This window comes from Notolabrus celidotus, chromosome 21 (assembly GCF_009762535.1).
Source record: "Notolabrus celidotus isolate fNotCel1 chromosome 21, fNotCel1.pri, whole genome shotgun sequence".
Classification (NCBI taxonomy): Eukaryota; Metazoa; Chordata; class Actinopteri; order Labriformes; family Labridae; genus Notolabrus; species Notolabrus celidotus.
Window position 1 is genome coordinate 6317451 of NC_048292.1, and position 25087 is coordinate 6342537.

Here is a 25087-nt window from a genome sequence, read left to right on the forward strand (position 1 = left end):
CTCGTGTTTTGGAACGAGGACACAGAACGCATCATTTCCGCACAGTAAATAGGCTCTACGGCAGCCAAGAGTGGTCACATGGTTCCTGCAATTGAATCTTTTTGTGTGATTGTTATTCATTTCTGGAAAATGTGGTTTGGGTTTCAATAAAATGCAAAAACTGCAACAAAAAAAACTGTGTTAAATGCGCTTTGGTTTAGATAGATTCAAATTAAGAAGAACACTTTTGGTTTAAGTTATGTAGTTATTGACGCCCAGTGGGACTTTAGCCAGTCCTTTGCCTCCATTCACCTCCTTCCACAACAGCTGAGATCCATCTATGGATAGAAAAGGGTGAACAAACCCTGAACTATCCAACCAGGCCCAAGAATCACCTTTCCTTGCCGTCTAGCCAGTCTTGCTTTTGTTGCACCAAAGGTAACTACTCAGCTGTGTTTTCAGTAATACTGTTTTTCTTTCTTATGATAATTTAAGAGTTATTATGGAACTCTTGCCTTGCTGGAGTTTTTTGTAAATTTTTTAAACATTATTTCCATTTTTTGTAAATATTTTGCACTGCACTTTGGGAGGCCGCACACAAATAAATTCCACCTACACCTCATTTTTTGCTTAGGCCTGTGTTTTACACTGGATGGGAGCATCGAAGACATGAGACTAGAGGTTAGGGCCATGAACTCATTATGATAATGTTCCTGAGGGAATAAATCAACAGAGAAGTAGGAGCATTTTCTCATAGACTTCTACACAATCAGACTGTGTACCAGTGAAGTCGCCCCCTGCTGGACATTTGGAAAAATGCAGGTTTAAGACATCTCTATTTCTGGGCGTCCGACCAACAGTATGATGATATAAAGTTACATAAATGCAGACTGTAAAGAAGGTATGTTTAATATAAAGGTTCTAATGGTACATGCCTGTTAAATCTTTACTCGTGTCATAAAATATATTTAATATGCGTCTTACTTCTGTGAATATATGCAATCCCTTTTTGGATTTTCCCAAATGTTTATCCATGTAAAATTTAAAACACCACAGAGGACTTCAACAAAAGCTTTGACATTTTTAGATCGATGACAAAGAGAGTCAAACGGCTCACTGGGGACTCGTTTATTTGGAAAGTTCAGTCGCGGTTCTCGCCTGTTTATCTTCTGGTGTCAGATGTTAAACACAAGAATATGTCAGTTCACACACTCTGTGGTCACCCTGACCACATATTAGACTGTCGCTGCTCCAAAGACACTGGATCAGAGTCTGGGTGTCAGATGATGGTGCTGGGTGGAGGTTCGGGGGGTTTTTTGGTGGTGGTTGGATGGTGGGTGGATGGAGGGGCCTCGGAGCTCTGCCAGATGATGAAAAAACTCAGTCTGTTTTAAGTTTTAGCAGCATTTTCTCATAATTACATTGTCTCAGTAGAAAGCTGGAAGGTTTGGAGGTTGGGGGAGTAATTGGTGGAAGGTGGGTGGGCATCTGTGCAGAGCCTGACGGTATTAAAGACTGCCTCATAATGGGGGATTGTCCTGCTTAAGTGCAGGATTTGGCTGCTCAGCTATAAAAGTTTCAGCGGACCTTTGGCAGTCCCTCTGAAGCTTTCAGCCGAATCCAAAGCCACTTTTCCTTTTTCTTTTTCAGCAGAGACATGCTAAAAATAAAAATGGGCCTTTTTTAAAGAGTGTGGCTTTTAATGGCAGCGTGTAAAAATCTGCTACGTGTTAACAGCTTCACTGAGGCAAACCAAAGACATGCCTTAGCAGCCTCAAAACAAATTGGGATGGCAAATGAAAATGACGAAGTAAGAGCACTTTGAAGGGGTGGGGGGGGGGGCTCTCTGTCTCTGTCTCTGTGTTTGATGAGGAAGATGAAGGCAGGGGTGACGCCCAGACACTCAAAACCCAGCCAATCCCAAGCAATGAAAAGAGTGTCACTTTGAATTCTTTACAAAGCGTCACCATAAACACACTTATGAAAGAAGAAAAAGATGATTTGTTTATCCTTTATTGTGCCTCTATACATTCACAATCACACTTTCTCCTGGAACTCTTCACAGCATTGAGGATTGAATCACATGTCTTTATCTGGCTCGCCTCAGTTTTACCCTCAAGAGACGCTTGAGATGAGTAATTTGGGTCAAATGTGCTCCAGAGTGACAGATCTAAATGTCCATTAGTCACCAGGACATATGTTTTAAGAGTCTGTGGTGGAGCTGAATCTGTTTAACCATTAAAACCACATACAGGTCAAAATGTTCAGCTTCATCTGAAACCTTAACTTTTTTTTTTACTCCTAATACCAAATGTAATACTTATAACAGCATGCTAACCTGAGTATTTTCTTAGTGTTCCTGGTTACCGCCTTCGCTAACTTTGAATGCATGTTCACACACTTACTGTGACTCTGCAGATGCTGACATCAGCAATCATGCCACACCTCGCTGTTAGCCTATCTACAGTCAACATCCTGCAGCATGCAATCCAAGAGTGCAACTAAGAGTCGACCAAAACATTCACATGACATTGAAAAGACTGAATGTTACCAGCTAGCGTCACATCATCATTTCCTTTTTTAAGCTTCATCTTTTTTGTAAGCTCAAAATGACATTGTCTGTAACATCGACCTACGTTAGCTGTTTGGATTATTGTTAAAATGGCCAGCTAATTAACTAAAAGCCAGTTTAGGTTAGCTAGCTAGCTATAACTTTGCTACTCTGTTTTAATGTGAAGTTTGTTGCTCTGAAACGTTAGCTGATAGAGTTGCAAACAGCAAGCAAGCCAGTTTACCAAATACATTTTTTATGTTCCGGTTGATCCCTGCGGTGTTTTGATGGTTGCAGACTTCATGTCTAAGCTAACATTAGCTAAAGTCCACAGACTGTTAGAGGCAGCCAACAGAGCCTGTCTTCACACATTCACTAAATCCTCAATGTTCCTGAAATTTTTGCAGTGGCAGACTTTACCTGGACTTTTCCCCGCCAGCCCCCGGTAAAACTTAGTCATAGCATCCGTGGCGTCACCCATCTGTTTTTGAAGCGCTGTTTTGAAGCCAATCGACGGTGGCAGCCATATTGGAAATGCGAAACTCAACCTAGCTACTGTTGAGCTAGTGTGAGGTGGGGGCGGCAGTAGCTCAGTCCATAGAGACTTGGCTTGGGAACCGAAGGGTCGCTGGTTCGAGTCCCAGTATGGACGAAGTTTGGCAATTGGACTGGTGGCTGGAGAGGTGCTGGTTCACTTGCCTGAGCACTGCCGAGGTTCCCCTGAGCAAGGCACCGAACCCCCAACTGCTCGGGGTGAGCTGGTTGATGGCAGTATCCTCACTCTGACATCTCTCCCTAAGCATGTTCACTGCATGTGTGTGCATGATTGTATGTATATACCAAAAAACTGTACGTGTAGCATGCCCAAAAATAGCACGAGTGAAAAAATTGAATTTCCCCCCTGGGGATTAATAAAGTACCTTTCTAAGGTAAAGAGGCGGGCTTTGTGCGTCTTCGCCAACAGCTGCAGAGTTCCCGCCTGTCAGTCAAGTCAGCTGTGCCTCTCATAATGAAAAACTCGTAATCTGAATATCTTTGAAACTGCAGTGTTGTGAAAAAAAATCACCCCCCGTACAGTGTGTGCCGATTGAGAAATTAGCTAGTCAGACTACACTCATTTTTTGCACCAGGCTGTAAACGTATTTATTTCTGCTGTAAAGATCAGCTTTTTTGAATTGGTGTGTATGTGGTTTCCGGTACGTCCTGAGCCAGCCTCAAGTGGACACTCGAGAAACTGCAGTTTTTAACACTTTTGATTGGCTTCAATTCTCGCGGCCGTAGGTTGCCTCTTGGTTTAGCATTAATAAAAAGTATAAAATCTGGCATCACAGTGTCAGACTCGGTTTCACTCGCCATCTGAGATGCGTTGTAAACCTTATATGGTGACTTCCACGTTGCCCCTTCTCAAGTCACATCTGCCTCATACTCAGGAAAAATTCAGGGGCTGGGTTCCACACAGGGAAGGACTAGTTTTGCGTTATGTTAATATACACAATGGCAATTCAAAGCAACTGTAACTAATACATGTAAATTGCTGAAATGCTCACTTTAAATGTTTAATTGTCTCACCTCTGGGTTAATAGAGTCTCAGTTTTGCAGTAAATAAGAAGACAGAGAGGAGGGATGATGATGATGCTCAGTTCTGGATGAAGACGATTCAGGCCGGCAGGCAGGAAAACTTCGTCTCCGGCCTCTGAGACAATCAGGGAAGGTAAGGCACGTAAATGTGGATCAAAGCTCAGACATCTGGAACTTTAACAGGAGTGTTGACATGTTTGGCAGCGTGGAGCTCCCTCCAATTATACAACACCACTCTCATTTTTCCGGGTTTAATAGTTAAATGTGGACTGGTTGAGCTTAATGCTGCAGTTTAGGTCAGACAGTGAACTCATGCAGAGCTGTCTTGTGAAATAAATCCCTGGATCTGTTTTTTCTCTTTCAAGTTGCTACAGCTCAGAAAGTCCAGGGAAGTTGCTCAACATGTTTCATCGGATGAAGGACTGAAGTTTAAATCTGATATGGCGCCTTCATCCTGGACAGGAGACGAGAGGACAGTAGAGAGAAAAGTGCTGAAGTGTTTCTGTAAGTAAAAATACCAGTAACAGTGACATAAAAATACCCAAGTAACCTTTTAGAGACTACTCGTGAAACTGTTCCAATCAATGTTAATCAGTGAGATCACGCACACCTGGACATTTTATGCCAGGTGTGAGCCACAGTCTTAAAGAGACATCCACGTCTCCGTACCATAGACCAGGGGTCCTCAAAGTGTGGGTCAGGACCTCCTGAGGGGTCACTAGACACCAATGGAGGGTCGTGAGATATCTTCCAGATTTTTTTTTCAGTAATCTAAATTTACCCATTATTGTAAAAATAAAGACAATAGTAGTTACATTTTAAATAAAACCCTGCAAATAAGTACATTTCATTAGTTTTCTGCCTTTCTTTGTTGCCAGATGACTCCTAAAGTTAGGGTTAGTGTTAGCTAACAGTTAATTATGTAGGTAAACTAATTTTGAAGTATGAAGTATGAAGCAACATTTAACAACTTCGAGGGACAGTGGGGGTCACAAGTCTTTGGCACCTATATTTTGGGGGTCACGGGCTGAAAAGTTTGGGAACCCCTGCCATAGACTGTATGGACGTAGTATCCGTGACGTCACCCATCTGTTCCTGAGCGCTGTTTTTAAGCCAATCGTCTGTGGGAGCCATATTGGAAATGCTGAACTCATCCAAATGAGTGTTAGAAAAAAATCCTCCCCCCCCGTACAGTGTGTGCTGATAGAGAAATTAGTGGCGTAGACCCAAGCGTTTTTTTAAACCAGGCTGTAAACATGTTTATTAATGCTGCAAGGATCGTCTTTTTTGAATTGGTGCGTATGTGGTTTCCGGTGTTTCTGCAGCCAGCCTCAAGCGGATTATTGATGAATTGCAGTTTATAACACTTCCACATGAGCTTCATACTTTGAGACCGGAGGTTGCCGCTTGCTCCGTACATATGGATTAAATCACTGGGTGGAATGAGAGTCTCGATAAGATACAGAACGTTTTCTGAAAAGTTGCAAAAAGACCAGGATTTAGCCACAACAAGAATCATTCCACCTTGAAAAGCTAATTGCAAAATTTAAATTTGATGTGACCTTATCGAGAAAGTCACTGCAGCGCTGCAAACCGTGGAATCAGAGGGACTATTTTTTTTATCAATGCGTATCCCATTCTTAAATCAGCTGTCCGTTATGCCAAATATAATCCATTCATGCTGGAGAAGACCATTTTGCCACGAGTCAGGGTTTTGTCTCACTCTGTCAGGGTATGTATTGAACATATCCTCCATGTTGTTTAGCCTACAGAATTAAATTGCTAATGGGTGTTTACTTTTTTAGCACAAAACCAAAATATTTGCTTTGTTGTGAACAAGCAGAAGTGAAAAGTGCCTGAACGTTTGTCAAGCAGAAGGGGTTTTGACCAATCAGAATCAAGTATCTAACACAGCTATGTGATTAGTAAGAAAGCAGGGTAATAAACACAATTAAACCCACTTATCGGGTATTTGCAAGCACACTAAGGCAGACATTTCTCTCATTTTTGGTCTGAATGCGACTTTAAAAGTAGAATTCCTCACCCTTTGCTGGTCTTTATTCTCTTCCTGTATCCTATTTTCAAGAACCAGTGGAACAAAATGCATAAACGGTTCATTATTCTGCATTCTGTGTGCCTGTGTACTTCATTACAGTCCAGGGGACCACACTGGATAATCGCAGTGAGCGTTTCAGGAGGTGTTTCTGTGTTCTCTGCAGGGAGATCTGGGCTCTTTTCCCCCCGTGAAGGCCTGATTGGTTTAAACCCTGAGGTCTGCTCTGTTGTGGTTTGAGCCTCTTCAAAGCGACGCTCTGCGCTCAGCTCGCAGGAATGCACATTACCTCTGAGCAGCTCGCCTCCTGCAGAGCGGCTGCAGCCAGGTATCCCATCAGCCACCACACGGCTGCTGTCGGGGCTGGCTGTGGGAAAGTGCAGCGGCCTCATGTTGTGTTTTTAGGGATTGCAGAGGTGAGCACGGTGACTCTTTCCTGTGTGGGCCTCTGTAGCTGCAGGGTTTCCTCTGCCGCTGACGCACAGGCTTTTATTTTGGTGTTCCTGTGAGTAAAGAGAAAGATCACAGCCAGCCGTGCGTCTATATTTAATGCTTCGAGCTAAATATACAGCTAACATTTCTGCAGCTTTCACTCTTTCCTCTTGGCTCAAACAATGCGTAAGAAATGTAAAAAGCTTTGTTTGGTTTGTGGCCTGTGGAGCAGCTTGCGGCGTGCATCGTGTTATTTCCGGTGCTGGAGCGTGTTTGGAGGATAGTCTGGATGTGTCATGCAGCGCCGACCGCCCGCCTGCGCCCACGCCTGCATCCCTGCTGCAGGCGGCGTCTCGTTTGATGTTGACAGCAGCCGTGATGCAACCGGCGCTGCAGAAGGGCGTGTTCCTTCAAAATGTTCCCCACTAGCTGACGCATGTCGCTGGGAAACTCCTTCCAAAGTCCCAGAGCTCCCAGTGAGCCGAGCCGGGCTGAGCTGGGCCTGGACGGCTGCCATGAGCGTGTGGGTCCGAAAAAAGTCTGTGGTCAACAGGATTACAAACCACAAGTGTGTGTTTGTAGTCAGAATTATACAGCTTGAAGTGTACAGACGTAAACACACACACACAGTCAGAGCTCAAGTTTAAAGTAAATAAGTGAAAAATAAGATACTTAGGGAGCTCTTTAAACCACACAAATAAACTTATATGAGGGATGTAAATAAAACAGCTATGGAAGCCCATTTGTGCCAGAAAAAGAAAATTACATGAAATGTGGGCCATGAGGAAAGAATTCAAATTGAAGTCTCATGAAAACTCATGAGGAATGGAGGCCCATTTAGACCAAAGTAAGGGAAAGAAATTACTCAAAACATCTGATCAAAAGAGCTGGTATATAATACTTAGTTCTGAGCCTTTAAGTTAAATATATGAACCCTGATGTTTTTATTATTTGTCATCTGATAAGGACATGTCTCATCACGCTGTGATCTACTTTTAGAGATGAGAGGATGCATTTTAACTAGGGATGAAAATTTGAAGTATTTTCCATGATGGGAAATGTTAACCATCAATTAATCGTTAAAAAAAAAAAAAAGTGAACGTTTTCATGTCAAAAAGAATGCAAAACGTTTTTTTCTTCCCTGAATCAAATCTTCCTTCATGACACAGTGTTTATAACTGACAGTATTGAGTATCTACGGATTATATTGAGGTGTTCAAAACTTTAAACACGCTGAATATGAACGTGTGGAGCAGGCTCATAATCTCCACGGACATGCAGTCATAAAAGTGAAGGCTCAGACTTCAACAAGAGAACTGAACAGAAACATAATTTAGACAGTGTGTAGTTTTCTGTCTACTCGTTCTTATTGAGAAAAAATAAGCATGTGAACGTGATCAGGTGTCAGCCAGGAGTGCAACAGGGTCATAATCAGTCCGGTGGCGGAGAAAAAAAGCGCTCATGGAGACCTGTCACTCAGCCGCAGCCCCCCAGCTGAACGTCCTCACTGTGCGCAACACCTTCAGTCAGCTGATTCACATCGAAACATGCTTTAAACTTAAAAACACCTCCCTGACAGCTGAACATAATATGAGACCACATGATGTTTGTTCCACGTGATATAAAATCAAAACACAAAAAATGTGTTCGAGTAAGTTCTTAACAATCAATTAATCGATACTGGATTAATTGTTGACATCCCTAATTTCAACATATCTTTTTTGCAGCACCTGCAAAAAGAACCAGGAGTGTCTTTTCACTTGTTGTTCACACGATAGACATATAAAGAGTAGACGCCGCATCGACTGCTACTACCTATTGGCGCTGACGAGCCGTGGGGCCGCCATCTTGGACCGGTCACCCGCTCCACTCAGTGTAATCTGTCAGCGCATTTAATCAATCATAACTCGCTGAATACTAAACTGATTTTCATGCAGGGTTTGATACAGTAGGTATGATACAGGACACATGGTTCGGCGTATTTTAATATTCATAGTGGGCTTAACAGTAATAGAAGATTCTGATATGTGATATATGTGATGTATGATAGGTATTTTGCCTCTTGAAGTCTCTGCTGCTTCAGTTTCTACGTTTACAGGTAGGATCATGGGTAGGATGACCGGACCAAGATGGCGGCCGTATTTCTTGCACCCCAGCAGCCAATGCGGCGTCTACTCTTTATATGTCTATGGTTCACAGCCTCTCTCTCTAAACCAAAACACCTCCATGTATGGTGGAGTCTAAAGAGCTTAACACAAAACCATTTCATGAAACACAACAACATCCTGTTTCTGTTACTAGTACTCAGCAGTGGCGGTTCTGGAGAGGGGCCAACAGGGGCCAGTGCCCCTGTAAAACTGAACCTGGACCCCCCCCTGTGGCCCCCCCTCCACACCAAACAAATATTATACAATAAAAAACAGCTGCTGTCAGTCTGCGTTTTGATATAGTACACTGTAGTGTATATGTCTAGTATATAGGGATGCGCTGATGTTTTGCCAGTTTGTTCTCAGCCGGTCCTCATCCTTCTCAGTCTCTTTTGTCAGGGTTGAATGTGTCCCCCAGCCTGCCCACTCCTACTCAAATGAGTCCCTGTAAGAATTTTAAACTGAGTTGGAAGGAATGGAAGAAGCAGCTGAAATAATATAGGAATATTTCAACAAAGGATACGCATAAATTGCAGCCTGCTCCTATGGTGAAGCCTACATATTAGGATATCTTCAGGTCTGGGAGTCAGGTTGTGTTTTGCCCTTCAGGGTCACTCAAAGTCATGGCCCCATCCCTGAATGTTCTTTGGTGTTTCCCTAAAAATAAGCCAGAAAAAGGAAGAACTTCTGTGAACAATGAGCTCATGTGCTGATTTTTCTGTTTCATTGATATTTTATGTGACTGACCTTTCTGTTGTGGGGTGTGATGCACATTTCAGCCTCCAGGACCCACATGAGTTCAGACGTTTACTGAAGATAAAACACTTTAACAGCAAATAAAAGTCAGCCTGAATGCCGACAAATTTATTCCTTCATGTTGTTTGTGTTTTTTCCTGTTTTTTTTTTTTATGAGCTGTTTTTTCGCCCTGAAGCCTGATTGTGTTTTTGTGAAGAGGCGTGGCAGCGTCTCGCTCCTCTTTTATGAGTGTAAGGAGAGTAATTTGACTTAAAATGTTTTGTCTACTTAGCACTTAAGAACAGGGCTCTGATGACACGACAGCCCACAGGATGGAATTACAAACCAAACCACAGCAGAGCTCAGGGTTATAAAATCTACAGTCCTCTTAATGCATGGAAATTCATCCCACAAACATCAATTATTCCCAGTTTAAAGATCGTTCCTGTGTTCTTACATCACATTAGAAGCTGCAGAGTGAAGATCCTCTGCAATCTTAATTCAATCCCCTCAGGTTACCGCATGTATGGAAGATTAATGCTGCCAGGAAAGTTATGTAAGGTTGAAATAGATGCACTGATGTTTAACCCTAACAGGGTACTAAGATTAGCACTTTGATACCAAGATGCAAATCCCAGTTTGGGCTTGCCAAGTTTAGCACCCAAACTCTTCTACTACACAGCCATGCTGCTGTAATATGTGCAGAATGTGGTTTGGCACCGTCTTGCTGAAATATGGTCTACCCTGAAAAAGGCACTGCTAGTGGATGGCAGCATAGTAGCTGTAAAACGTGTTCATATCATTCAGCATTAATGGTGCCTTTCCATACCATGGACACTTATGCATCCCCATTCCTCCCTTGATGCTGAATTATGAACTGTGTTTTAACAAGCCTGGTGGTCCCTACCCTCTTTAGAGCGGAGCACAGAGCATCCATGATTTCCAAAAATGATGTTAAACTTTGATTTGTCAGACCACAGGACAGTTGACCACTCTGTCTCCCAGAGAAGCCGCTTGCATTTCTGGATCATGTTTATATAAAGTTTCCTTTAAGAATGGTCAATTTTTTAATTTTTAATTTTCTTAAGTAATGTTTTGGGGCTGCACGGTGGTGCAGTGGGTAGCGCTGTTGCTTCACAGCTAGAAGGTTCCTGGTTCAAATCCCCGGCTTGCATGTTCTCCCTGTGCATGTGTGAGTTCTCTCCAGGTACTCCAGCTTCCTCCCACAGTCCAAAACATGCTCACCAGGTTGATTGATCACTCTCAATTGCCCGTAGGTGTGAGTGTGTAAGTGAATGGTTGTCTCTCTTCATTTTTGCCCTGTGATATGTTGGCGACCTGTCCAGGGTGTACCCTGCCTTCCGCTCGAAGTCAGCTGGTATTGGCTCCAGCCCCCCGTGACCCCTAACAGGATTAGCGGTCAAGATAATGGATAGATGGATGTTTTGGGGCTTTTTTGCCTTTATTGAAGGACAGCTGAAGAGAGACAGGAAATGTGTGGGGTAGATATTGGCGTAAGACATGCCCTGGCCTTGGCCATGGTGGCCTAGCGGTCTAAGCGCCCCACATACAGAAGCTACAGTCCTCGTTGCAGGGGTTGTCGGTTGGATTCCCAGCCACAAACATCTCCTGCATGTCTTCCCCCGCTCTCTACTCCCCATATTTCCTGTCTCTCTTCAGCTGTCCAATCAAATAAAGGCCAAAAGCCCAAAAATATAACTTAACCCCCCCCCCAAAAAAACCCAACTGCTCATTTATTTATTTGTTATTTAAAAGAACCATGCATATTAATTAACACTTCTGTAAATATGCCAGAATTAGCCAAAAGGCTAGTTTACATTCGTAGTCCCTGAGTCATTGAAGCTTTAGCCCTGACTGCGTTCTCCTGAAAACTGCTGAAAGATTGACACATTTTCCACCAATAAGAAGAGAAAGATGTCAGAGGTTTGCAGGTGCAAAGGCAGAAAAAGACAGGGATAAAATATTAAATGTGTGTTTCTGTTTTGTGGAGATTCAGAGACAATCCGGTTCTTGTTAGTTCACCTCTGACCAAACTTAAACCTTATTTGTTCCCGTAACATCATGCATGACTTGTAGAGTTTATTATCTGTCTGAGCTCCTTCCTGCTGCTCTAACCCTGCACCTCATTAAAATGACGTCGTCCTCATTTTTTTTTAAATAATGAACATCTTCAGGATGACTCATCAGAAACCTGAATGAGGTCTCTGAAAAGAGAAAACAGGCTGACTGGAGCTCATTATAACACTGTCGATTTAAACAACAATTACATAACAGGCTCTCTAAAAACATCATTTTGAATCCAGCTGTTTGTGAGTCAGAGATCATTAATCTGTGTTTAGAATAAAACTAGACCCTTACTCTTTTGCATATTTGAGATCATTACCCTGCCTCTACTTTTACAATAAAAGTAATTCTTTCAGGAGTAATTTTCCACTGTGCTGTTTCTACTTTCTCTTTAAGTAATGGATGAGAGTTTCTCTGTCTCCAAAGCTCTGACCCAAACACAACAGTCGGTTTGTTTTTCTAAGCCTTGTTAATAAAGCTTCAGTCAAGGGCGGAGGTTTTTGAACCTCGCCGATTGTCTGCAGACAGAAAGCGTGTGTTTTCTGTGTTCAGGTAGCGACAAACAGGGTGGATCTTTATTTTGATTACATGAGAAGTTTGTGGTTTGGGAATTCACCCTCTGATGAAGTGTAAACTTTTCATGAGGGACTTTATCAATATTTTCTTTGGACTTGTTCGGGGTGATTCTCGCCGTCTATTTGTGTCCAAACAGAGAGCTGTTTTTAGACGTATTAAGTTCAGTCTGTGCTGGGAGTTTCCACACCATCCTTCAGTGTCATTAGAAGCTCTGCAGGCCAAAGAGATGATGTAGTGAAATCCTGACAGCAGGATCCTGTCGCTGCTGCTCCACAGAACGCACATTATACCCTGAGGGGTGGAATCACAAAGGGACTGGGAAGAATTTGCTGCTACTAAATCTGAGTAAATTTCACTAAAGAAATGTGTAATATTTAAAGACAGCCAAAAGGTGGAATGCAGCCTTAACTCTGTCGCTAAGCACTCAGCATCTTAGTGCACTGATGCAGATTGCACATGCAATCTAAATTGGCTTAAGTCCTATTTAAATGACTGGGACTATTTTGTGTCTATTGGTATATACACATCTGAGCGGATGAAAATTGTATGTGGAGTACCTCAGGGATCCATTCTGGGGCCTCTGCTATTCAACATCTACATGCTCCCCTTAGGTCAGATAATAAGAAACAACCAAATAAAATACCATAGCTATGCAGATGACACACACATTTACATCACCATATCACCAGGGGATTATAGTCCCATACAAACACTGAGTAAATGCATTGAACAAATCAATGACTGGACGAGACAGAACTTTCTTCAGTTAAACAAAGAAAAAACTGAAATGATTGTTTTTGGAGTCGAGGAAGAAAGGTTAAAGGTTACTGCTCAGCTCTAATCTGCACAGATGAAATGTTCAAACCAAGCCAGAAACCTTGGTGTAATCATAGACTCAGACCTTAATTTCAGCAGCCACATTAAGACCATCACAAAATGATTTGATATAATACAATATGACACAAAGTAATGATATATGATACTATATAAATGGAAAGGTTGTTGACCTACTTAGTGCTGCTGCTCGCAGAGATAATGTCAGATATGAAATGATAAGAGTTATATTGGAATGCATGTATCTCTGTATAAATCAGGCCCTTGTTTCCTTCCCTCACCTGGTCTATGTCTGTGTACCAGGTTTAAGTTAAACCCTCTGTCCATGTTCAACACATTCTCCATCAGTGAATCAAACCGAACAAGTCAGTGAACCGTAAAAGAGGCTTAAATATTCATGAAAGCGAGTCCAAAGCAAACACACAAAGAGACAACATGATTCAGCTGCAATGGTAACAACAGTCTGAGAAGAAACACCACAAAACAAGAGGAGTCACAGACCACACAGAGAGCGTACACACAACCCACATTCACACAACAATCAGCCTCAGTCTGCTCTGCATGTGCAACATTTGGTTTGGGATCAGCGTTAATATGCAAAGCGTTGTGTGATGATTTCAGAGGAGTTTCACAATCGGACTCTTAATGTGAATGAATGCCTCTGGCAGACTGAGGGGGCGTTCTGATTGGAGGATTTATTAGAAGTAGATGTTCTCTGGTGCTCAAGAACACACTTTCCCATACTGACTAATTCACATGGTTTGTAATGAAGTGTTATAGTTTGTCCTGTGTTGATCCTTCAGTATATAACAGTTGTGGATTTTAAGTTGATGTTTAAAGGAACATTTCAGCAATATGAAAAAATGTGCTCTTTGTATACTCACCCAGAGTCAGATACAGCATTAATAAACATGTTTACAGCCTGGTACAAAAAACGGCTTGGATCTATGTCGCGCATTTCTCTATCGGCACACTCTGTACAGGGGCTGAATTTTTTTCTAATGCGATGGATCAGAAGATATTAAGATTACAAGTTTTTGTCCCAATAAGGACATGACTGACTTGATTGACAGGCAGGAACCAAGCGGCAACCTCCGGTCTAAAATTATGAGTCCAATGTGGAAGTGCTAAAAACTGCAGTTCATCGAGGATCCGCTTGAGGCTGGTTCCAGAAGTACCAGAACCCACATACACACAAAAAAAGCCGATCTTTACAGCAGAAATAAACATGTTTACAGCCTGCTACAAAAGACGAGTGTATTCTGGATAGCTCATTTCTAGATCGGCACACACTAAATGGGGGATGAATTTTTTTCTAATGCGGCAATTTTGAAGATATTGACATTACGAGTCTTCCAATGAGAGGCTCAGCTGACTTGATCGACAGGCACGAACACTGTAGCTGTTGGCTAGGAGGCTCAAAGCCCGCCTCTTTACGTCACAATAGCTCAACAGCAGTAATATGGCTGCTGCCGACGAGTGACTTCAAAACAGCGCTTCAGAAACAGATGGGTGACGTCACGGATACTACGTCCATTATTTTATACAGTCTATGGCTGTAACACAGCTGTTGGCCAGGAGGCTCAAACCCTGTCTCTTTACGTCACACTCCTTTGCATGAGTTCAGCATTTCCAATATGTCTCCTGCCGACAATTGGCTTCAGCAGAAACAGCGCTCAGGAGCAGATGGGTGACGTCATGAATACTACGTCCATTATTTATACAGTCTATGATGTTAACCCAGGAAGCTTGTAACCTAGCTTAGCTCAAGGACTAGAAACAGAAGCGAGCAAAGACCAGAAACAAGGAAAAACTTTTAGCCTGTGCAGCAAAAAAGCAGCTGTTGCATCGACATATAGTGTATGTGCTAGTTTTTGTATCACCGGATGAAGTGTCCATCAAATTTTGCAAGTTCTAAAGTTGTCAGTTCACAAAAGGCCATACAATGTTCTCCCTGCTCCATCACTGTGTGTCATTTTAGTTTGAAATATGTGTGTCTGTGTTTTTACATAACTGCATTTGGTTTGGATGAAGTGTTAAATGCACAGGCCAGTATATCATAATGCTCTGTGCTTAGTGCTGGGTGTTAACCACATGTACTTTGCAGGATTATATTATGTAAAAAGTTTTGGTTTCAACTTGTTTTGGAGTGACTTGTCCCTTTAAAAAAAAGAATCTATATACACAGCTATAATGCTGTCGCTATTATTGTGTAATCCCAGTGGTTACCTAACAGACTCTGCCAGACAACACAACTCTTTTCCAGGTTTCTCAGCTCTGGCTCCTTCAGAGCTGTTTTACCGGACACCTTAGGAGAATTTATACCAACACACACACACACACACACATCAGTAAATTACCTCTCCCAGTATGCCGAGCAGCCAGAGTACAGATTCAGGCCTAATTATAGAGAGTACTCCTAAAAGAAACTAATCCTCTCAGTCTTGGAGAGCTCTCGGTCCCAGAGGAGACTCTTCGACTCATCAGCTTGTAAATCAGCGCTCCATTGGCTCCAGCTTCACTTCCTGTTCCCCCCAGCAGGCCTCACTCTTTCTGAATCACCTCGAACCCAGAGGACTCGAGCTGCAGGGAGGCCAGGTATATTTGCTTATCTTGCACTGTTGGATCCACTGGAATCTGTGCAGTTTCCTAAGGTGAATAATTTGAGCCTTTTGAAATGTAGAACAGTAAAAAGATGCCAACTCTGGGGGGGTTGCTGACTGAATGTGCAACATGTGGCTGCAGACGAAACCGTTTCAAGTCTTTCAGAAATTCAGAGCTGACAATGACGATTACTGTTAACATCAAAAATAGTAATCAGGAAGACATTTCCTTCTTTTTTCTTTTAATTCAGAGGAAAGGAATGCAAGCCTTATGCTGGCTTATGAAACGAGCTGCAATGTGAACTAAAATTCATCCCAAAGCTTTAAATTGCAGCTTCAATCCTCTAAAACTTTTCTGCCACCCAGGAAGGTAAGCCCAGCTAAGAAAGTGAAGGTGAGTGTCATCATTGACTGACTTTTTCAGACAAGTAGCTGTGAAATGAGGTCACTGAATTATCTGGGAAATGTCTGGAGGTTTGTGTATTTTCCATCTATTTCAAAATGATGTTAATTACATTATTTTATGCAGTTATAAGGTATGTTTTAAAAGGAGTTTCATATACACTTTAAGTAGGGGATGCACAAACTGCAATTCTCTGAGTGTCCACTAGAGGCTGTTACCTAAAGTGAGTTAATCCCCATAGAGGCCTATGTTAAAATGTTTAACTTTACAGCAGAAATAAACATGTTTACAGCCTGGTAAGAAAGAAAATTCAGGTCTGTGTGTTTTAGTACGTCTGTTACATTTGAAACATTGATGATAAAGACGAATGTACCTCTCTATCGTACAAACAACAACGCTCCACAAAAATATTTGATTCAATAAGCAGCGCAAACATTATTTTAAGAGTGCTATAAGGAGTCATAAATGCCCTTTAAAGCTGTGGTTGGTAGTCAGATTTAGATAAACTTTTTGTCATACTGGTTAAAATGATCTTTATGTCCCGATGGCAATCAATACAGAATGTGTTCTTAAAAAATAGTGAAAAAGAGCTGCTATCTACAGCCGGAGTAAACCTGGGAAAACACCAACCAATCCCTGCCATCAGGAGCCAAATTATGAAACCAATCTAATCCTGTCCTGCCGTTCTGCTCGCCTCCTGCGCGTCCATTTCATGTTTGTTTGTGTTTTTAACTTTCACTATGATAATGTTTTGGTGTTTTCTTACTGTTGAGTGAGACATTAGTTGACGTAGTGCAAAACAAACGATGTGCTGAGGACCGGTTTTGAATCAGTCACCATCATATGGTAGGGAAGCAGTGGCGCTCATGCATGTGAGCTGGGGCGTCGTTTTGGAGGAGCTCCAAGGGAAGAGGGGGAGGGGTTAGAAGGAGTCCTGAGGAAATGCTACATTCAAATTCATGCTAGTTTTCCGTGGCTACCAACCCTAGCTTTAAGTTATTTTTTTTAAGCCTCATGAAGTTGTTCTTAAAGGTGACATATCATGCAAAATGGACTTTTTAATGGTTCTCTACCTGAAATATGTTTCCCTGGCATGTCTACAAACCCCCCCGAGAATGAAAAAAATCCATTCTGCCCCTGTTCTGATTTCACACACCTTTCTGGAAATGTGTGTGAAACGAGCCGTTTCAGACTTCCCTGTTTTTGTTATGTAACAACAATATCCGGTCTGTCACGGAGTCAGAGCTCGGAGCTTGTTCAGCCCATAGACTGTATAAAATAATACTGAATCCCTCCCCCATTTTTCATTACCTGCACAAATGTGTGCTAACAAGGAGCTTAGGAGGGAGGCATGCTAATTGTAGGCTGTCTTAATAAACACAAAGGTCGGTTTTACTCCCCACGTCTACAGATTTGAAGATCTAGTGGATGATTTTTATTTATCATGGATAAGTGCTAGCGCTAGTTAGCATAGCCACATAGCTACATGTTCGTCGCTGTGTACCAAGACACACGTCAACATACTGATAAATAAAACAACAAGAAACACAAAATCTGTGACCAATCCTTCAGAAAGGTCCTGCTACAGGCGCCTCTCCTCCGTGATCTCTGAGCAGCCGTGTATATTCAGCCAACATGTAAACATTAGATCAACGTGCTGGAGAGCCGACGCACATCCACTTCCTGAGGGGGCGTGGTCAGAGAGAAAACAGAGTGTTCTGAGGAGGACTGAAGAAGAGGGCTTTTCAGGCAGACCAAAATCTGATTTCAAAGTGTTTTTTTGAGCACAAACTTTAAAGACATGTTTTGGGGACCTCTTAGGCCAATATATATTGATGAAAAAAGCGTGATATGTCACCTTTAAAGCATAGCTAAGAAATGGTGCCAATGTGGAAGTCCCAAAAACTACAAATCCTCTCGTGTCCACTAGATGCTGTCTCAAAAGTGAGTCATGTTAAAATATCCAACTTTACAGCAGAAATAAACATGTTTACAGCCTGGTACAAAATACAGTGTTGTTCTCTGTTGATCATTTCTCTATTCATGACAACTGTACAGGGTTGAGTTTTTATATTACTCACCTGTTCACATCATATAAACAATGATTGTTTACGTATCATATCGCTGCTAGGTGTCACAACAACCAATTCACTCACTGAACCGAACCTTTGGGCCATGTTTGTGGTGTTGGAAATAAATAAAAGACTCCTGTCAGCTTCCACCACAAATAGAATAGAATTCCGTGAAAAACGCTGCCACAAGACAGCTCATTACTCAGCTAATAATTAGCCACAGGCATCGGCTGTTAGGCTTTGATAATTCTGCCTCTCCAGAGCCACCATTTTTAAAATATGGTCACTTCTTTCCCCAAATCGACAAACAAACACATAAATAAATGACAATGGGTGACATAATGGTGTCTGTGTTGACTTCTTATCTAACTTCCAGTCTTTGACCTGGACGCTAGACAGTTTAAGCTAACATTATGGGTCTATCCTGGTCTTTACTGGATTTGGAGGAATCAACATAAACTCTGCAGCCTCCCCTGAGCAGGTGATAATTAAGTTTGATTCATACCTGCTCGTCAGCCTGAATGAAAACTCCTTTTGTTCAGGGGGGACACACCTTGAATCACAGTGCCGCTCTGTTCAGGTAATTATGAGCTGTCAGGTGAAAGTGTTTGATGTCGAGGGGAGCGTCTGATTGGCCGACGATGTTCTCATAATGACAGGGAGCTGACACGTCCTGCAGGCGAACACTTAATGATATTTAATGTTAAAGTTAAACACTCAGAGAGGATGGTCTTCATTGGTAAACATGTCTAATGGAGCTTAGCAAACACCCAGTGGATGTAATGACGTTAATGGATCCAAGGAACAGAACAGGGAGGGGTCCTGATGACATCACAGTACAGGTGATCACAGGTAGGTTAACACATACCTGATATACTGAAATATTTTTATCACAGGGCGAGGTTAGGTCCTCAAATGACCCACATCCTCTTTGAAATGTACAAAAAACAGAGCTCACACCAGACCTCTGTTTATATTTAATGGTTTTAACTGATGAAGAAAATAAATTCATGATACTAAAATTATATTAAAGTTACGATAAAGGTGATAAAACTGGATTTTGTATTAATTCATGTTGTTTTATTTTTGATAATCACAAGAGGAAGCTCCCCTGTTCTTTTGTTTATATGTTATTGCAACAGAATGACTTAAGAACAAAAAAACCTTGGAAAGGCAACATAGACAAAAAACAGTCGGACTATATACGATCACCTTTCCCAATCCGCAGGGAAGGGGGTGATTATACAATGGAAAATATTTGAAGTGGACTAAAGAAAGACTGTGATTCTGAGGTGTTAAATGCCAAAGAAATTGTATTGTATACTGTGCCATTCCAAATAAAAAGAGAGAGAAAAAAAAAGGATTTTGGAATGCCTGATTTGGTCTCTACAAACTTGGTAGTAATGAGTTAAACACACGTTAAAAAATAAATACAGAAAATGAAAAAAATGTGAAATAAAACACAACTACACTTTTATTTCCTGCTTGAAAATGTAAAAATAATGTAAACTATGAATTAGCAACTTATGTCAAAATATTGAAAAAATATTACAAGTTTAAAAATGCACAAACAAAGCAGTTGGGATAAAAAGAAAATCATTAAACATTGCTGTCATTTTTTTTCTTCATATTTCTTATTTGTGAAGAAAAAAAAGTTTTTCTTTGAAGTTACATTTCTTTCAGGTAATTTCAAAAATTTAAAAAATATTATTGAAATATATGTTTTAATGAATTTTCTGCTTTTGTATTACTCAGATTTTTCTCTTAATTAGTTGTGATTATTTTCACACAAAATCACAACTAAACTGGTGAAATTTTCACAAATTAATTCATTTTCATCATTATGACCAATTTTAAAATGTGCTAATTCTGTCTCAAAATGTTATATTCTTTTCTCACGTTTCAACTGTAGTCAAATAAATACTGCCCTTCTTATATTTGCTCTAAATCATTTGATAATTGCATTTATTTAAATCGAACAATTACATTTTTCTCATGATCTCTTTTTAGGGAATTTATTTAATTATGCTTTCCTCTCATGTAACAACTTCATATTTTAAATATTCTTCTTATTGAATTAAAAAAAGAGAGCTCTAACACCATTCAAGTAACAAACTTCCCCTCATGATGTTAAGCTGTTTGTCTCCCTCGCTCTGTTGGTCCCTCTTCCTCTTCTGTCCAGGTGAATCCACTGATTGCTAACGGGGTGCACCTGGTGGTGCTGAAAGCCAAAGTGCTGCCTGCAGGAAGAATCAAATGATGACATCACTTCTATACTTTTCCTCAAAATACTCAGACTTTATTCTCAATATATTTTCAAATTTCACTTTTTATTGTTATTATATGAGGAATAAATAATAAAAGACTCCTAATCCACATGAATCCACATTATTTTAAGTGGTACCGAGAAGTTGAGCAGTTTGTTGAGATTCAGAGAGAATCAGTCAGAGTTTAACATCAGCTCGGAGCTGAGACTTTTTTCTGTTGGCTCTCCGAGCATCACTGAGTGTGGGTGGTTTCTCTTCACACACACTCAAAAGCCACACTTCACACTGTGAACACACACACACGCGCTGCCAGGTGCATCTGAGAGCCAATCACAGCACAGCACGGCAGAAAGGAGCTCTGATACACGACTGAAAACAGTCCAAACTTGTCTTTATCATGTTACCAGGAGATCTGTTTATTTTGTTTTGGACAACCACACAATGTCAGGGCTGTCAAGTGATGACTTTATTCAACTGTGATTAATCATAGAATTTCAAAAGCTTATTGAAATGGCATGTTGAAAATGCCATTATGTTGCACTTTAAATCAGTTTATAATTCCATATTAAACATGTAAAGGAATTCATACCCGTAGCTTAATTTGTCAATCAAATGAAGGAATGAATGAAACACACTTAATGGTCTTGACTCCTAGATTTATTATTCAAATAAGACTGCAAGACTTAATGCTCAATTCCAATTTTTTACTCAGATCCGATATTTTGTTTGCCTGTTCACATCACCATCTATAATGTGACCTGTATCTGATACCAGTGTGAACTGTTTGCAGCTCCAATCTGCCCCACATGCACAAAAGAACAGTAACAATGACGTCACATGCAGCTGTTTCACAAACGTAAACATGGTGGAAGTCAGCATTTTCACCTTTGTTACAAAGTTTTTGTGAAGTGGGAGCTGCAGAATGAATGACCAGGTGTGGAGGAGGTAAAGTATAAAGAAAGAAAGAAGAAAAAGAGAGCCAAATTACTTGTTTCTGCTTTTTGCAGAGCTGTGGCCACAAATCCGATTGAAAGGTCTATGTGGATGCAGACATGGATTCAGGAGTGGTGGGTCTGCAACATTAATAGTTTCACAGAGACAGAGTTCATTCAAAACTTCCAGATATCGAGGGCAACTTTAAATAACATCTGTCAGCAGTTCTCCCCAAGACTCCTTCGGCAGGACACTCAATTGAGGCGCTCCATCGTTGCTATCCTTCATTTTTGCAAGGCTACCGCCGTGCTGAATTGTGACGTGTGTCGCTATAAAGTGACGTGAAAGTATCAAATGCGCATCAACTCCGCCTTAGCCGTTCACACTGAGGTTGCATGGAAAATAATCAGATCTGTATCTGATTCAGGACCACATATGGAAGTGGTCTAAATCTGATTTGAAAAAATTAGATTTGGACCAGATTTGAGTTTTCACACTGCCTCTAAAAAATCTGATTTGGGCCACTTTTGCCTGCAGTGTGAACATAGCCTTTGAAGTAAGAGACAGCTTCAAAGACTGAAGACTGGTCAAATCAGGCCACCCTGAGGACCTCCTTTAGACCGGAGTCTCCCTGCAGCCCTTCAGTCATTGCCATCAACTTAACAAGCGCTGTAGTTAACTTCTTGGATTTACTTTCATCCTCAGGTCTGTGGTGATTCACACTCTCAAACATACTGGTTGCCCGCTGACATCAGTCTGATTAGCTGCACCTGTATGCTTAGCTTGTAGTAGAAACAACAACGAAAACTTCAGTTCCTCCTCTCACTCACAGTAAGACATTCCACCACCCTGCTGGGACCCATAAAATAAACCACAGAAGAAGAACTCCTCATGTTTAGTCACACTGTCTGTAGGGTTTCCCATACTGCACTGAGGTAAACCTATTGACACATTTCTGTGTCATCATGTGGCGTGTCGTCATCACTGCCTGAGGGCAGGATGGACAGGAAGTCACCTTCTGACTCACCTCTCTTCATCATGCACTCCATACATGTGCGGTTGCTTGGAGACAGAGAGTCTCTCATCCCCTCCTGTGTCCTTTCTTTTCAGCCCAGTTTAGCCTCCAGCAGCTGTTTCAGCTCCTTTTGTGTCTGTTGTGTAAAAGTTTCAGCAGTAACAGTAAATTCTGACTCTGAAACACACATAAAGTCCTCAGAGAGCGTCAGTTTTTATTTCCTGACATATTGGTTTTTTATGACCTCTGTCATTTTGGTCTGCGGCGCCGAGCCTGTGGTCAGTCACTGTCTGCCTCCACTTATCCCCCATAATTCATCACTCCCAGACTGACAGACACAGAGAAGAGAGACACTCAACTTAATACGACAAACTTCTCTTTGAAGGTGGGGAACTGAAATCTAAAGTAGGAGTGACCGAGCGTCTGTCTTCATTCAAACAAGCCTGAGAAAAGTTTTTATTCTACTCCTGATTCTGATTCAATGTAAGATTTTGAGACCTTCTTGTTTGTGTGTGAGTGTGTGCGTGAATGGTTGTCTGTCTCTCTGTGTTAGCCCTGTGATAGGTTGGCAACCTGTCCAGGGTGTACCCTGCCTTCCGCCCGAAGCCAGCTGGGATAGGCTCCAGCCCCCCCGTGACCCCCATTGGGATAAGCGGTCAAGATAATGGATGGAGTCCACATTTTTCATCTTATTTCATCTACGCTATATCTTTGAAAACGTCACCCAACTTCTCTGTTTTTTATCATACAGCCAGGTTAAGGATATGCAACTTCAATCTATGTACTGCATTACTTACAGTCCGATACGCTACTTAAAGCTCGGGTTGGTAGTCATGGAAAACTAGCAGGAATTTGAATGTAGCATTTCCTCAATACTCCGTCTAACCCCTCCCCCCTAATCCCCTCGGGACTCCTCCAAAACGATGCAAGAGCGCTATTGTTAGTACTCACAACTCACAGTGAGCGGGAGAGAGGAGAGACAGGCAGGAGAAGTTTTTCATTCATTCAAACATTGATTGTTGCTTTGTGGGTTGGCTTGGTTATGGCCGACAGTGACCGGTTATTAAAACTCAACGTGTTCCCGAATCAGCTGGTCTACAATACATATACATTTTCTGTAGGACTTACTGAATGTCATCAATTCTTTTGCTTGTCAGAGCCCCCGTCGTGAGAGCTTTTTAGACTCGGATCCGGACTACAGTCCTGAGCAAAGCATCTCATCGGGTCAGAGGGGACAGGCCCGAGGTTGAGCGAGAGGGGCAGTAATTAGAGACAGGGGAAGCAGAGGCAGGAGGCGGGCAGAACGGCAGGATGGGATTCGATTGGTTTCATAAATTGGACCCTGGCGGTGATTGGTTGGTGTTTTCCCAGGTTTACTCTGGCTGTAGATAGCAGCTCTTTTTCACTATTTTTTAAGAACACATTATGTATTGATCGCCATCGGGACACAAAGATCATTTTAACCAGTATGACAAAAAAGTGTATCTAAATCTGACTACCAACCCCAGCTTTAATGGAGGTCAGATCCCTCATTTCTGATGCATTCAGGGAAGTCAGGAAATCTAAACGCTGATTGGCTTTAGTGACACAGCATCATGCAGATTTGTGTCAGTAGTTAGAGCTGATTGTTAGCCATACAGATATCTGTTTATAGAGAGAAATAAATCATTGTCAGATCACTGCTGATGGGAGTCCGGGTGTCATTACAGTGGATTGTGTTCCTCCTGCTTTTGCTCTCCACTGGTTTTCATGCATACACCAAAGCCTGCTGATACCTGATACCTGCACTTCTAAAAACTGAAATCCAAGCACCACCTACAGATTCTACATTTGTATGTAGACTCTGTAAATAGAGATGAGGTTACTAGCAACAAACTTTTGATAGCTTACAAGAACCACAACAAAAACGAGTGATACAGAAAAAAAACAACTACAGCCATAAAGCAGAGTGAATCAGTGCCAATGTGGAAGAAATCCCCGACTGAGAGATGTTCATCGATCAATATTTCCACAGACAAATAAATATGTAACCGCACACCACGACCCCACAGCAACACAACTCCAACAACCCAAACAAACAACACACAACACATCATTCCATGGATACGGACCATCTGGGATCTTTGAAATTTAGGTCAGAATAATTTCCAAAAATCCTGCTTTTGTGTCACTGTGTGAAAAATGAAAATATAATCTTTGAAGAATGAAGTAACCGCTGCAGGGGACTCATTCCTTTTACAGTGTAGACTGAGTACTTAAGGATCTAAATACTTCCTGTACATAATGCTGAGGCAGGCTCAGAAAGACGACCCCCTCCCCCTGCAGAAATACCTGCAGACAGGTATGCACCACATGAAAGAAATCCTCTTTACTGGTAACAGTGTAATTAAAGCATGCCAGAGGCGCTCTCTTTCTCTCTCTCTCTCTCACACACACACACACACACACACGCACACACACACACACACAAACCAGCTGCAGATAGCGACACTCAAATATTTACAAGAGGAAACTTCGGCGTTATGCAGCATGAGTGTGACGGCTCTGTGTGGTCTGAACACATCACACCTCTCATACCTATCCCACTGCCGCCCCCCCCTCTCTTAACCAATCCCCAGAATTCCCCCTGCATGCTGTAATGCGTGTTTTGGGTGTCTGACGGGGACACCGCAGCGGCTCGATGTGATCAAATGGATGTTTGTTTAATAACACGAGTTCAGGAGCAAACAGCGCTCAGCTGGAACATTGACATGAATGAGTGCAGCTTTGTTTGTGCTGCTGCAGGCTGATCTGAGGTCACATTTACATCTGGATGCATCCAGT

At 41.8% G+C, this 25087-nt stretch overlaps 1 long non-coding RNA gene across 1 annotated transcript; it reads left to right on the forward strand.

The window, feature by feature from the left end:
- The first annotated feature begins 18620 nt into the window (after positions 1-18620).
- Positions 18621-20425, forward strand: LOC117805256. Its single transcript, XR_004629388.1, has 2 exons — positions 18621-18901; positions 20232-20425. It is a non-coding gene; the product is annotated as an uncharacterized LOC117805256 (long non-coding RNA).
- Positions 20426-25087: the final 4662 nt, after the last annotated feature.